At 43.0% G+C, this 12,231-nt stretch overlaps 1 protein-coding gene across 1 annotated transcript in view; it reads left to right on the forward strand.

Annotated features, from left to right (window-relative positions):
* Window positions 1-205: 205 nt before the first annotated feature.
* Window positions 206-12,231, forward strand: part of CREB5 (cAMP responsive element binding protein 5) — a 255,618-nt gene continuing 243,592 nt past the window's right edge. Inside the window, exon 1 of the mRNA XM_084507652.1 lies at window positions 206-221. The gene's annotated coding sequence lies outside the window, so the exon portion shown is untranslated. The remainder of the gene's footprint in view (window positions 222-12,231) is intronic.

Raw genomic sequence — 12,231 nt, forward strand, 5'->3', positions numbered from 1 at the left:
CTTCTCCCTCCCCTCTCCGCCCCCCCCCCCCCCCCCGCGCCGGCCCGCAATGATTTAGAAGTTCAGGAATCCCACGTGACGTCACGGCGGGTGATGTAATGGTGCTGTAAATAGCACGCATTGTAACCTTCCCTCAGTACAACGTGGTTCCTCCGCCCGCGCCGCCGGTCCCGTCCCCGCCGCGCCGCGCTGCGCCGCGCCGCGCTGCGCCGTGCCGGGCGGTAAGTTCCTGCAAACACCGCGCTGCCCCGCACGGCTCCGCGCCGGGGGTCGCTTCTCGCAGCCCCCCGCCGCCGCACGGGTTGGTGCTCCGCCGGGACGGAGCGCGGAGAGGGGGCGTGCGCGACCCCCGAGGGGCAGGGCAGCGGCGGCGGGGCAGGGGGCGCACGGCACCTGGGGATGGGATGGGATGGGGAGGGGTTGGGAGGGGATGGGGCAGCCTGCGGTGGGATGGGGTAGGGTAGGATCGGGTAGGGTGGCATGGGATGGGATGGAGTAGGATGGGGTAACACGGGATGGGGTAGGATGGGATGGCATGGCATGGGATGGGGTAGGATGGGACGGGATAACATGGCACGGCACGGGATGGGGTGTCACGGGATGGGGATGGCATGGGAAGGGGTGGCATGGGATGGGGAAGGCGCTGCCCGGCGCTGACAGCTGCCCCCAGCTCCCCGCCGGCTCCCCAAAACTTCTGGGCGACTTCAGCAGCGGTGGGCGCCCCTCGGCCGCCGTGCCCGCGGGGAGTTCCCGGTGCCGGCCCTCACGTCACGCCGCGGGCCGGTGCCCCCCGGGGATGCTCCGCTGGGATGCCGCCGGCACCGGGGCGGGGGAGATCCCTTAGAGGACCCCCTTACACTGACCCCACTTCCAGCCCCGTTTGTCACCCCCCGGCCAGCTCTGCGCCCCCTGCCTCTGCCCGGGGTCTCTCTGTGCCCCCGGAGGAGTTTTGGGGAGGCTGAGAGCCGCGGGGGTGTGGGGGGAGACCCGCTCAACTCTGCCTGCTCCATTATTTGTGTCCCGGCACCGGCAGCGATCCCTCGGCTCCGGGGCTCAGTCGGAAAGAGGGAGGTCGTGCGAAGGAGTGGGTAGGAATAAAGGGAAAATGTGCGTTTCTGTGAAAGCCCAGAGCGATATCAGGAGTTTGCTGAGCGGCCAGCTTAAAAGATTTCCATATTTTATCGGCGAGAAGCGGTGCTTAGCCCGATGCAATCAAAGCTCGGGGGGAAGGCTGCTAATTGCTGCGAAGCATCTCGCTGGGGCTTTGCCTTGCGACCGTGCAGTTTTCAGAGATCCTCACCCGCTGGCTTGCACCAGACTTTCCCCGTCTGGCCGTTTGGACAACGAGCAGTGCGTCAAGCAGCAGCGGTGGAGGGAAACTTTCTTGTAAGGAACTGTCACGCAGAAATAATCCAGAAACCGGGCTGTAAGAAATTTGGGAGTCGGAGGGTGAGAGCCGAAGGCAAAAGCGAAGCGCAATTCGTGGGGGTTTTGCGGGAGGAGGGAGGCTTTCCTAAGAGGATGGTTTATTTTCAGTAGGAAAGTGTACGGTGTATGAAAGCCCCTGCCTGGCATTTCGTGACTTTCATGTGGTGAATGCGGTTGCCGGTATCAAAAGCTGGGAATTCTTCCTAAGAAATGGCTAAAATCCTTGTTTGTGACTCCTTAATCCCAAGGGGAGCTGTGCAGGTCGCAAAGCACCGGGGAGAAGTGTGATTAATGATCAGTGATTAGTGATAAGTGATTAGTGGTTTTATTCAAACTGTTACCTCTGACCAGAAGCACACATCAGAGGATTAACAGGCTCTTTAGATAAATGCTCATTAGTGGAAGGGGGAAAGCAAAGATAATAGGCATGCACACAGGGACAACTTTCTAGGAAAATCATTCCCGTCTCTGGCATAATAAGCTCGATTAGCAGAAAAGCTCTTTAATTTAAAAGTTGCTTTTATCTTGTAAATCAAAGATAGATGCACAAGTTCGCCGCGCTATTATAGCCTAAATTTTCCCATATCCACGGGACGTGGATTATCTCGGTGGCGATATTTCATGAAAAAAAAACAAACACGTACGCACAAGACACTTGTATCGTTAGCGAACGGAACGCTGCCAAGTGCTGAAGCCCCGCATCCTGAGGCATCCATCCCTCCGTCCGTCTGTCCGTCCGTCCGTCCGTCCCCTCCCCGCAGGGCAGGGCAGGGCAGGGGCTGCCGGCAGCGAACTAGATGGCGCAGTCCTGCGCTGTGTGTGCACATCCAGCGCTGGGTTATGAACCCAGCAAGTAGCAGCTTGCTAGGTGTCCTTCAACACTTCCAACAAAGTTGATTCTGTGCTGGCTCGGAGGCTAGACAGCGCTGCGAGTTTTTAGTCACATTTTCCATGCCGGTTAATCTGGGGAGTTAAAGGCTACTGGAAAAATTAGCCTCATTTACTCAAAGACCCGGTGAGCCGGAGGAGAGGACGAGAGGGGCAAAACACTGCACCCTGGGACCTGACTCTTGACTGTGCTGTTTTCCACCCCCTTAATGAAGCACGGTTCTGATGGCCTTCGTTACTGAAGCCTAAAAGCTCTCGGTAGCTTTTCCCCCAGCTATCACTGGCAAAGGGAGGTGTTTGGAAGTGTGGCTTTTTTTATTTTTTTTTTTAATATTTTTTTTTAAGTCACGAATTAGAAAGAGCAGTTGGTGTGGTGGTTGAACAAAGCGACTTGGACCTCGTTGTACTCTGCAGATAATGGTAAGGAGCCTGTTTTTACGATAACTAACCAGGGATTTCTCATTCCTCTTCATCACACGTGGACCTTGAAGTGCTGATACCTACTGCTGCCCACAGACTTTGGGATGTTTTTGCTGCCCTGTTAACTTAGATGGGATTTATGTTTGTTTGCATCTGTTGAGATCATCAAAGTCTCAAAACTTAAAATGCATTGAAGCAAGAAATAGAAATAATTAATTTATGGCATAAAAAAGAAACTGCTGCCGTCTCCAAGTGTTACTGTTTTAATTGGAGACTCTCAGGCTATCAGTTAATATCAAAAAGTTTCACATTAACCTATAAAAAAAGCAATAAGTTCTGTTTGCCACTCTTGAATATTGAATGGCACTCCTCCAGAAGTTACAACTACAGGATTTGTAAAACTTTACACATTTAGAACAATCAGAACCCTCTCCCCCTATTCAAAATATCTGCTCATCTTTTAGCTTCAATTAATCGAACTCTATTTCTGCTAATTTAACATAAAAGGGAAGCAAACTGCGTATGTAGATAGTAGAAAAGATAGCGGTGAGATTGTATTTGCCATTTTATATATATCACCATTTATCAGAACTATTTTCATAGATAAAGAGTAGTATGTGCTTTTTAATTTGACGTTTGCTTCCTCACTTTGTGAATCTAAAATACACTGCGACTGCTTACGTTTATCCTGAGTGCCTCAGGGGAGTCTTCTGTAAAAGATTGTTTCTGGGAGAGCTGGAGTTTGTTCTGGAGTTGATAAGGTGGAGGAAATCTCACGTTGCCTTTAGAAGGTAATTTTAAGTACTGAAACTTTTAGTTTTGTGTGGGCAGAGTCCTCCCTGAGATGAGTAAGTATCGCAATGATTTGAGGCTTCGTAACTTGTCTGTGTGTAGCCCCTGGTAATAACCTGTTTCTGAGACCGTAATTGTGGCATGAGGATCTTTAATATTAGAAGAGCTCTTGCAAGATTGTTATTGCTTCTAAAACAATTTACTTAATCAAAGATATCCCCTAATCTTTGTCATCCCATTTCTGCTGTTAGTTAACTTTTTGGATTTTCTGGAAACCTGTTGCTTTGAGGACTTACCGCTTTCTTTTCATACTATTAGCTGTCTTTAGAGCTCAATTTTAGTTCCAGTGAACATTTCTCTTATAAACCCTTTATTATGAGAAAAATATTCTGGATAAGATTTTGCAATAAAAGAAAAGCAACACTGTTGTGGCTTTAAGCATCTTTTCATTATCAAGGACCATACAATTTATTCTTGGAGCAAGACTGTACTTTTTTTCTCAAGGCCCACAGACACTGATTTTTCTTGTAACTTGTTATAGGAATACTCTATTCAGTAGACTCTATTGCTTGAAACATCTATATTTGTATAAAGCAATGGGTCTTGCAGTTCTGCTTCATATGTCCAAGTGATTCTTTTGTTTTGGCTTTGGTATCCCGTACTAATCAAATTAATAGGTAGGCATATATAATTAAGAGAGTTTACTTGGCTTAATCTTTCATGTATAGATTCTCACTGCAGTGAATGCATGAGTCCTAGTGGAAATATTTGAAATGTTTTGAGATTCTGTCAGTCGTAGGCACTAATGCTAGGGCCGATCAGATATCTTGGTATGTTGCTGCCACTCTGCAACATCTCCAAACAATTTCTGTTGATTCACCCTCACCCCTTCTCCATGCTGCATGCTGTTTAACCCCTGAAATAAAAATGATTTCTAGTGAAATGATGCATTCTGCTTTGTAAATTATAATGCTCTGGAGCTCTTCATATACCTCTCTAATTTTTGGGGCTTTCGCATTCTTCTGCCTTGAGAAATGCTTGAAGTTGATCACAAAATTAAAGCAAAGGTTTGGATGAAGTACTATGAGAACACTTTTTCCTCTTACTAAAACTTACATTACTATGTTAATTTGAAACTTTTATGGTGTAGTGTTCTTTGACACAGACAAAACAATGATCTCAGACAATATCTTACCACGCTGCGTTTGAACACGAGCCATATTACAGGAATAAGTACAGAAATTAGCTTTCGTAGACTTGACACATAAAAACAAAGTGCTGTTATGGAAATAATTTTTTTTGTTATACTCAAAGAAATGATTTAAATCACCTCAGGTATACATAACAAGCACACATAACATGCATAAAATAATTATGCCAGTGATGCGGTGAGAAGACTTGTTGAAGCAGAAAAGCTGTTGTGCCTTGTTGCATCCAAGGAGCTGTTCTGTTGCTTTGCGGACTGAGCGTTTGCTCACATCGTGGCTCTGGTTGGAGGGGCAACCCTGACACTTTTGAAATAATAGTATGCCTACTATTTTACACTCAGGTGTTATTTTACTCTGTAATTAAAAATGCGGAGAGTCAGCATTTTTTTTATTAGCCACCACATGGGAAATGCAGCTGTTACTTGGCTTTAGAGAGTTTAGGAAGGGTTGGTTGCGCTGCTTTGTACGTTTCTAGATGGTGATATCAAATGCTATTTTATAAACACGAAGAGATTTTCCAAGGATTTTGCTGAAGGCTGTAGGATTTTCAAAGTAAAACATTGAAAGCTTACTACAATTTCCTTAGCTTAAAAGTTGTTTTGCTTTTGGTTCTTGTTTCCGTCCCCTTTTTTGAGAATTTGTTCCAGAAGTCAGTCCTGCACACAACTTCCAAATAAATACCTCAAAACATTGCAATTAGCAGTGTTTATGTAGGTGTCCCACATTTATAATCGCATCCTTTGAGACAGTTCATGTCACCACTGTGGCAGTGTTCCAGGTAAGGGGATGTGGAGGTGTGGGGTGCAGCCCCACTTGGCCAGAGAGCTCCACTCGCTGGGTGATGAAAAGGGCAATGTCTTTAGAAGAAGACGGGAGGAATGAGATTTGAATTTAATTGGGGGAAAATACTGCAAATCCAGTACTACCTTTGCCAGAACCAGGAGTTGGTTCCGCTTTTCTTTGGCTCTGAATGTTTTCATTACTCTTACTTGGGTACCGAGACCTCTGGTAATAACTCAGGATCTGGGCATCGTTTGATCTCACCCTCAGCTTTCTACCTGCATAAACTCTTCAAATAGTTTCTATTGCCTTCTCATCCCCTGCAGGATTTTCTCTGAGGGCTTTCTTTGTGTGCCCTCATCCCAGTTTCTTACCTTTCTGAGGGCCTCATCTTTGGGTGCCCCTGTCACTTAATAGCCTGATACAGTTTCAGAACTCAATCCCAGTGTCAGTGTACTTCTGTACTTTTAAGTTGTTTGTTTGTTTTTTGTTTGTCCAAGGATGTGCTGAGCTTAAACTAGTTGTCCTTGAGCATGCTCCCTAAATCTAATACAGGAGTTATTAGAGAAATATATTTAATTAGAGCAATCTTTTCCTTATTTAGTGGCAGAAATGTTTTTTCCCCTGTTTACTTTGTGGGTTTGTGCCTTCAGTTACTTTTTTACAGCATGTAGTATAGCACAGTGGTGTTTAGAGCCAGCTTTTTTGAGCTATTTGCTCAGTACCTGGGAATTAATTTGCCTAAGGTGAGTAATTAACCTGGACCAGTGGTTCCTAGATTTAACATCTGAGGGTTTTTGAATATGTAAGTAATGTTAGTTAGTATGTAATGCTCAACACAGGGGGCTCTGTAGCACAACAAATGGAATTAGAGATTAGGGTTAGGATGTGTTGTGTGAGCGGCTACAGTAAGCACTAATTTGAGAGGTTATCACGTCGCCCTCCATATGTATTTTTTTCCTCTATTGTGCTTTAAATGTTTCAGTTCTGGAGTGCTGAGTTGGTACGGTGGTTACCCACAGAATAGCACTTGGTCTAGGCAAGCAACAAAACCCTCCAAGATACAGGCGATGTTATCATCAGGTTGCTGTGTTGTGCACTGATTCTGCAAACCAACTACCAGTAACTCAGTGTTGTATGAACTAGTTTACCATTATTCCCTGTCCAAATATACCTCTTATTTTACTTTAAACAACAACTTATATTTAATAGCAATAGTGAGCTGCTAGGTGAGGAGCTTCAAATTGTGAATAGTAAACCCTACCTCCGCAGGAGATACTCTGAACTGATTTTAGCCAGTGGGTTTAATCTTGGCCTGCTCCTGGTTTTGGTCAGGTCAAGGGATTAATTTGTCACTAAATATTTTTAGGAGCCAAACAGGAACTCCAAAGGTGATCTGAGAGTGTGACAGCAAAGGACCTGGAATTATGCCGGTCCAACACTGAGCACTGTGTGTGTTAGAAATTTGGGCATAAGAATACCTCACTTATAGGAAACTTCTGTTCTTGGAACTGAAGTAGTTTATAACCTGAAGAAACTAAAAGCTGAGCAGTGGAGTACAGAAAACATAATCAATCACTTTGTTCAGGACTGTCTTTTACCACCTGCTGTTTAACTTAATTCCTGAGTGAATGTTTTAGGAGGAAGAAATATTTTAAAGGTTTTGTGAGAATTTCAACCACAACATCAACTTACATTTTTTTGTGATTAAAAAAAAAAAAACCCAAACACTTTTTTTGCTTGTGAAAACTTGGGGGGTGGTAGTGTTGCACTTTTTTTTTTTTTTTTTTTTTTTTTTTTGAGGTTGATGAGATCAGAATCTACAACTGTTTCCACAACGGTGTGCAAAATGAGGGGAAAAATAGATTTTGTAATTAAAAACATGTTAAGGAATTTTCCTTCTTTCCTCACTTCCATATCCTTAAGTGCGTCTGTGTAGTGTGTGAAGATTATTATTATTATTATTATTATTATTATTATTATTATTATTATTATTATTATTATTATTATTTTAACTGGCTGTGTAATGGAAAGGCATTTAAAAAGGCAGTAGAGGAAAAAATGAATGATGTTACTACAACATTTTCTAAAATCTTTGTACTACTTTTTCATTCTTCAGTACTAATAAAGCTAATATGGACTCAAGAACAGAAATAAGTAAAATTTGAGTAATTGCTGGTTTAACGCAAAAAATGAGAGAAAGCAGGAATTTGATGTGAATCTTTAAAAGACAAGTTCCTCTAAATAACCCGCTATGAAAGTAGAAAAGATCAAAAGAGTATGACTGGGTAAGGAGAATTACATTCTTGCGGATTTAAAAAAAAAAAAAAAAAAATCATAGTAAAGCCTAATTCTCCACTCACCCTGATACAAATCTGGAGCAACTCTATTGAAATCTGTGGAGTTACAGGCTGGTGTAACACTCATTGAGGAGAAAATTAGATTCACGGGGTCCATTCTGCATGTAGCCTATCAGTCGTGCGCTGTGCAAATCCCATTATTAAAGTGCTAGCCTGACATGTCACGTTAAGGGCGGCTGTTTCCCCAGGATGAACATGTTTGTAGCGCTCCTTGTCTCGTGGCCACTTTTAAGGGGGCAGGGGGATATTGAGGATACTTATTTTGTGCTCAATTAATATTCCTTCCGTGCGCTCTCCTTCCTCTCACGAGCTTTATGTGTGGGTGCGCAGTCTGCACTCTCCATCATCTATCTGTCTGTGTCTCGTTGGCTGTGACAGTCGCCACTCCGGCCTCAGGCTTGCACAACGTAGGCGAAAAGCCCACCAAGTGTTTCAGTTAGATGTGACACTGCCTGATTTTAACACTGATGTGCCTTTTCTCTCTTGATAATGCTGTTATGAATTGGGAGTGACACCTTATAGCTTAGTCATGTTTTGTTTGTGAAGTTTTGTGGGGTTTTTCCTTTTCCTCTAAAAAAAAGAGAGAGGTGGAGAGGGAAAGAAATGGGAAGACAGTGGAGCCCTAGGCCACAAACGAGAACAAAGTTTTTCCAAAATTCTGAAAAATCTTGTCACTACCAGAGCCACTCTGATTTTTTTTTTTTTTTTTTTTTTTTTTTTTAAGAGCAATCAACAGGAGTTTTAAATAAGAAAAACACTATAAAGAGTAGTAAATAGATGATGTTCAGCCCCACAGTCCCCCAGTCTCTAATCGTGTACATCCAATTACAACTTTCTTGAACTGGCCCAGGGTACATGGGGTCAGCTCTGAAACTTCTGAAATTGGTATTGCTCCATGGATTGCACTGAAATTGTGTGGAGTGGGGATAAGCTACCCCTGTTTGATAATGGTACACAACAAACAGCATCTGCATATACCCTTCGTAGGAGGATATAATAAGAAGTTTCAGGCCCTACAATTGTCTCTGGTGTGGAAAGGTCCACTGGACCCTTAACAATCCAGAGGTTAATTTATTTAAAAAAAAAAAAAAAAGAAACAAAGCCACAACTATTATTTCATTGTCAAACATTTTTAAAAAGCACTATTTATGTAGGGCCTATATAAGCACACATTGTTTTATGTTCCTTCTGCTGCTTTGCAGTTGACTAAACCATTATTCTCGGAGCACTGCTGTGCTGAGATCATCAGCGATGATGGTGTGAAAACAAACAAGTTTCATCAGGAGTAGTCACTATATAATTTGACAGAGACATTGTCAGCACCAAAACATCTATATTAATTTCATCTCCAGTCAAACCAAAATACAAATTGGATGGTTAGTGGGAAAAATTCATTCCTAGGAGGGAGGGGAAGGGCAATCTAATACGGTGAGGTGCTATGTCAACTAAAATGAGGACATTTCTCAATGCCTGTTGAAGTCAATGGGCATTGAGGGCACTCAGGGACTGGTGGCATTGAGTCCTTTTTCTCCAAAGTGTAGTAAAACTGCTGAGATGCAACTTAATTCCTCATTAATTCAAACTCCTAGCAAGTTCTTGGGAGAAAAGCTCTCTTTGTTGCAGATCGAGATACCCTCCATCTCTTCAAAAGAGAGCTAAAAAAGTATGTTCTCTACTTCTGAAGCCTTCAAGGCATTCTTCAACATGATGAGTGACAATTAGTGCTGATATTCTGCATGTACCTTAAAGTTGCAAAAATGGTGTTTTGGAGAAAAACATTTCTGGCCTCTTACGTTAAATAAGGACACAGCTGCCTATTTTATGCCTTTGAAGGCAATTTTTAATATCATCCAGAATGATACTATATTCCTCAGTGTATATTAAAACAGTATTTACTAAACAGATTTGAGAGAAACAAATACGTGTAGTCAAATATGTCAAACAGTGAATAACCATGCATATTATATCTCCACCCCTCTCCAGCCCCTCATTTTTTTTTCCTTCATCAGTGGAAAAATATGGGAGGGTCTTTTTAATACAAAGTCAATGAATCTCAGATGAGACAATCAATTTAATAATATCCTAAAAATGAGGTTCCAGATATTTCATTTTACTGCTATACTGTGGCCATACACCTGAACCTCTTACTGGATTACCCAAATTAAGTGAGGCTTGTAGGATAGACCTTAGAAACACTGCACCCTCTGTAGCAGTTAGGATGTTTTCTTCTGTTTTCTCTCCTGCACTGTCTGATTCCATACATTTTTTCTTGCCAAAATGCTGTTATCCCAAAATATAAGGATAGCCTATTTCTAGGCTGTCAGTCTTCCAGTTTTCAGTTCAGTTTTTAGTCCATGCACTGTCAGCCAAATGCTTTTCAACAGACTGAAAGTTTTTGGGGGCAGAATAAGCTGAGGATAAATATTTAGAACATCGTAATTAATGCCAAATTATTTTATAATAAGGACAATAAGAGATACAATAATGACTATCTTATGATAAAAGTCATGGAAATAGATTTTTATTTTCACATTTGAATTTTCTACATTGGTTTCAGATAGCTTAAGCATAGTGAGGATGCCTTGGCAGCGAAGTGAGTTTGCCATGCTGCATACAATGAGGTCCTTGCTGTGTCTTTTCCTTTGAGGAGGCTTTCTTCAGAAAGGAGAAGATGCAGCACCGGGAGAGCCACTGAGCCGCATGGCATGGGAGCATACGCCGTGCAGTGTGTGCTAATGCAGCAGTAGAAGTCACCTTGCGCCTTTCCAACTACAAAAATTGCCAGCTACCCAGGTCCGGGTGTTCTTTTGTCTTCGGAGAGCCCTTGTAAAATTTCAAGCAAATTTCTTACTCAGCTCCAGGGCCTAGGAAATACTGGCAGGAAATGTCCATGTCTACATTTACCAAGGCTTTAGTGCCACGTAGCACCTGACAAGGGCAGGCATCACATGGGGAATATGTTTTATAAAATATCGACTGTTTTTAGTCTGACGTGGCAGAACTCTATGACCAAAACCAAGGCTGCAAGCAGGCATGCTGATTTGTATTGAGAAGCTCTTGCATGTATAGTAAATGTTACACAGCAATACACTGTGCAGCATATTGCTGGGGAAAAGAAGGGCAAAAGCAAGTGCTTAATGCTATGGAAATAACAAAAATATTTGTAAGACTTAAATGAAAATGCAAATAGCTGTGCTTTTTTAGCCTTTTACAATTCTGAGGATAGCATCTTCCTCGTGTACCCACTGTCTTCTCAATAGCTATCTCAACAATTTATGCTAAAACAGTGTGATCCTTTTGGTGCCCACAGAAAAAACACAGGTTATTTGTCCATCTGAAGACCAGCTCTGCTTAGAGCAGCCTGTGCTCTTGAGCATGGTGCATGTGAGATGGCCTCTAATATGGCAAGGTCCTGAGAGAACCTCTTCTCTCTCGCCAAACCCTGTATTTAGCACAGAGGGGATTTCCTTTCCGTTGTGCAGAAGAGACAGTTGGGCCACACGGTTTCTCTGCTGCCCCATTTCGTCCTGAGTTAAGGCAAGCAGCAGTTGCCAGGGGTAAGATTGGTGTCCTGCGGTTGGAGAAACAGCAGCAGCTCTGGGGGAAAATGCTTGCTATGTGCAAGGCAGGCCAGGGGCTTTTCTGGAGGAAAAACATGCTCACCCAAGACTTTCATGAGAAGAAAGTCACTGAAGAACATGGTATGTGGAGGCCTGAAGCTGTTCACAGATCAAGTTCTGTGAGTAGCTTCTGCCAAAATGAAAGGGAAGGAAAATATTCAAAAAAGTCAGAATACCCAATTTCAACATTTTTTCAAAGTGAGATGCATCTCCTTTGAAAATAACTTATTTTAAGGACGACACGAGGCAATAAATCACTCAGAAATAAGTATTTGATTTGTGCTGTATAACGCCATTCAGGTTGATGCAAAACAATTTTGTGTTTATCCATCTATCACTATTTGTTTGCTCTCTCAGTTTAGGGAGGGTTTCTTTAACTTTGCTGTCTACCTGCACTGCACGTGTGTGTATGTATAGACAGAACAGTGCTGTGTGTATTAAGCAGGAGCAAGCTTCTGGAGAGCTGGGCTGGCTGAGAACTTCAAAATGCTGGGTAGAAGCCTTTTGTTGGCAGAAGTGCCAGATCTCCAGAACATTTTCTGTAACTTCATCTGATCTGGTTTGATCTGACTGGGTCAGAGACTTCAACTGCCGTCCACAGAGTGCAACAATGTCCTCATCAACTGATGGAGCTGTTAAAAACTAGTTGGGAGGAGCCAAGACTTTGCATGGCAACTTCATTGAGAATAAAGTTAGCAGAGTCTGTCCTCTGAAAACACTGTAAATAAAAATAAA

This window comes from Aythya ferina, assembly GCF_964211825.1.
Source record: "Aythya ferina genome assembly, chromosome: 2".
Classification (NCBI taxonomy): Eukaryota; Metazoa; Chordata; class Aves; order Anseriformes; family Anatidae; genus Aythya; species Aythya ferina.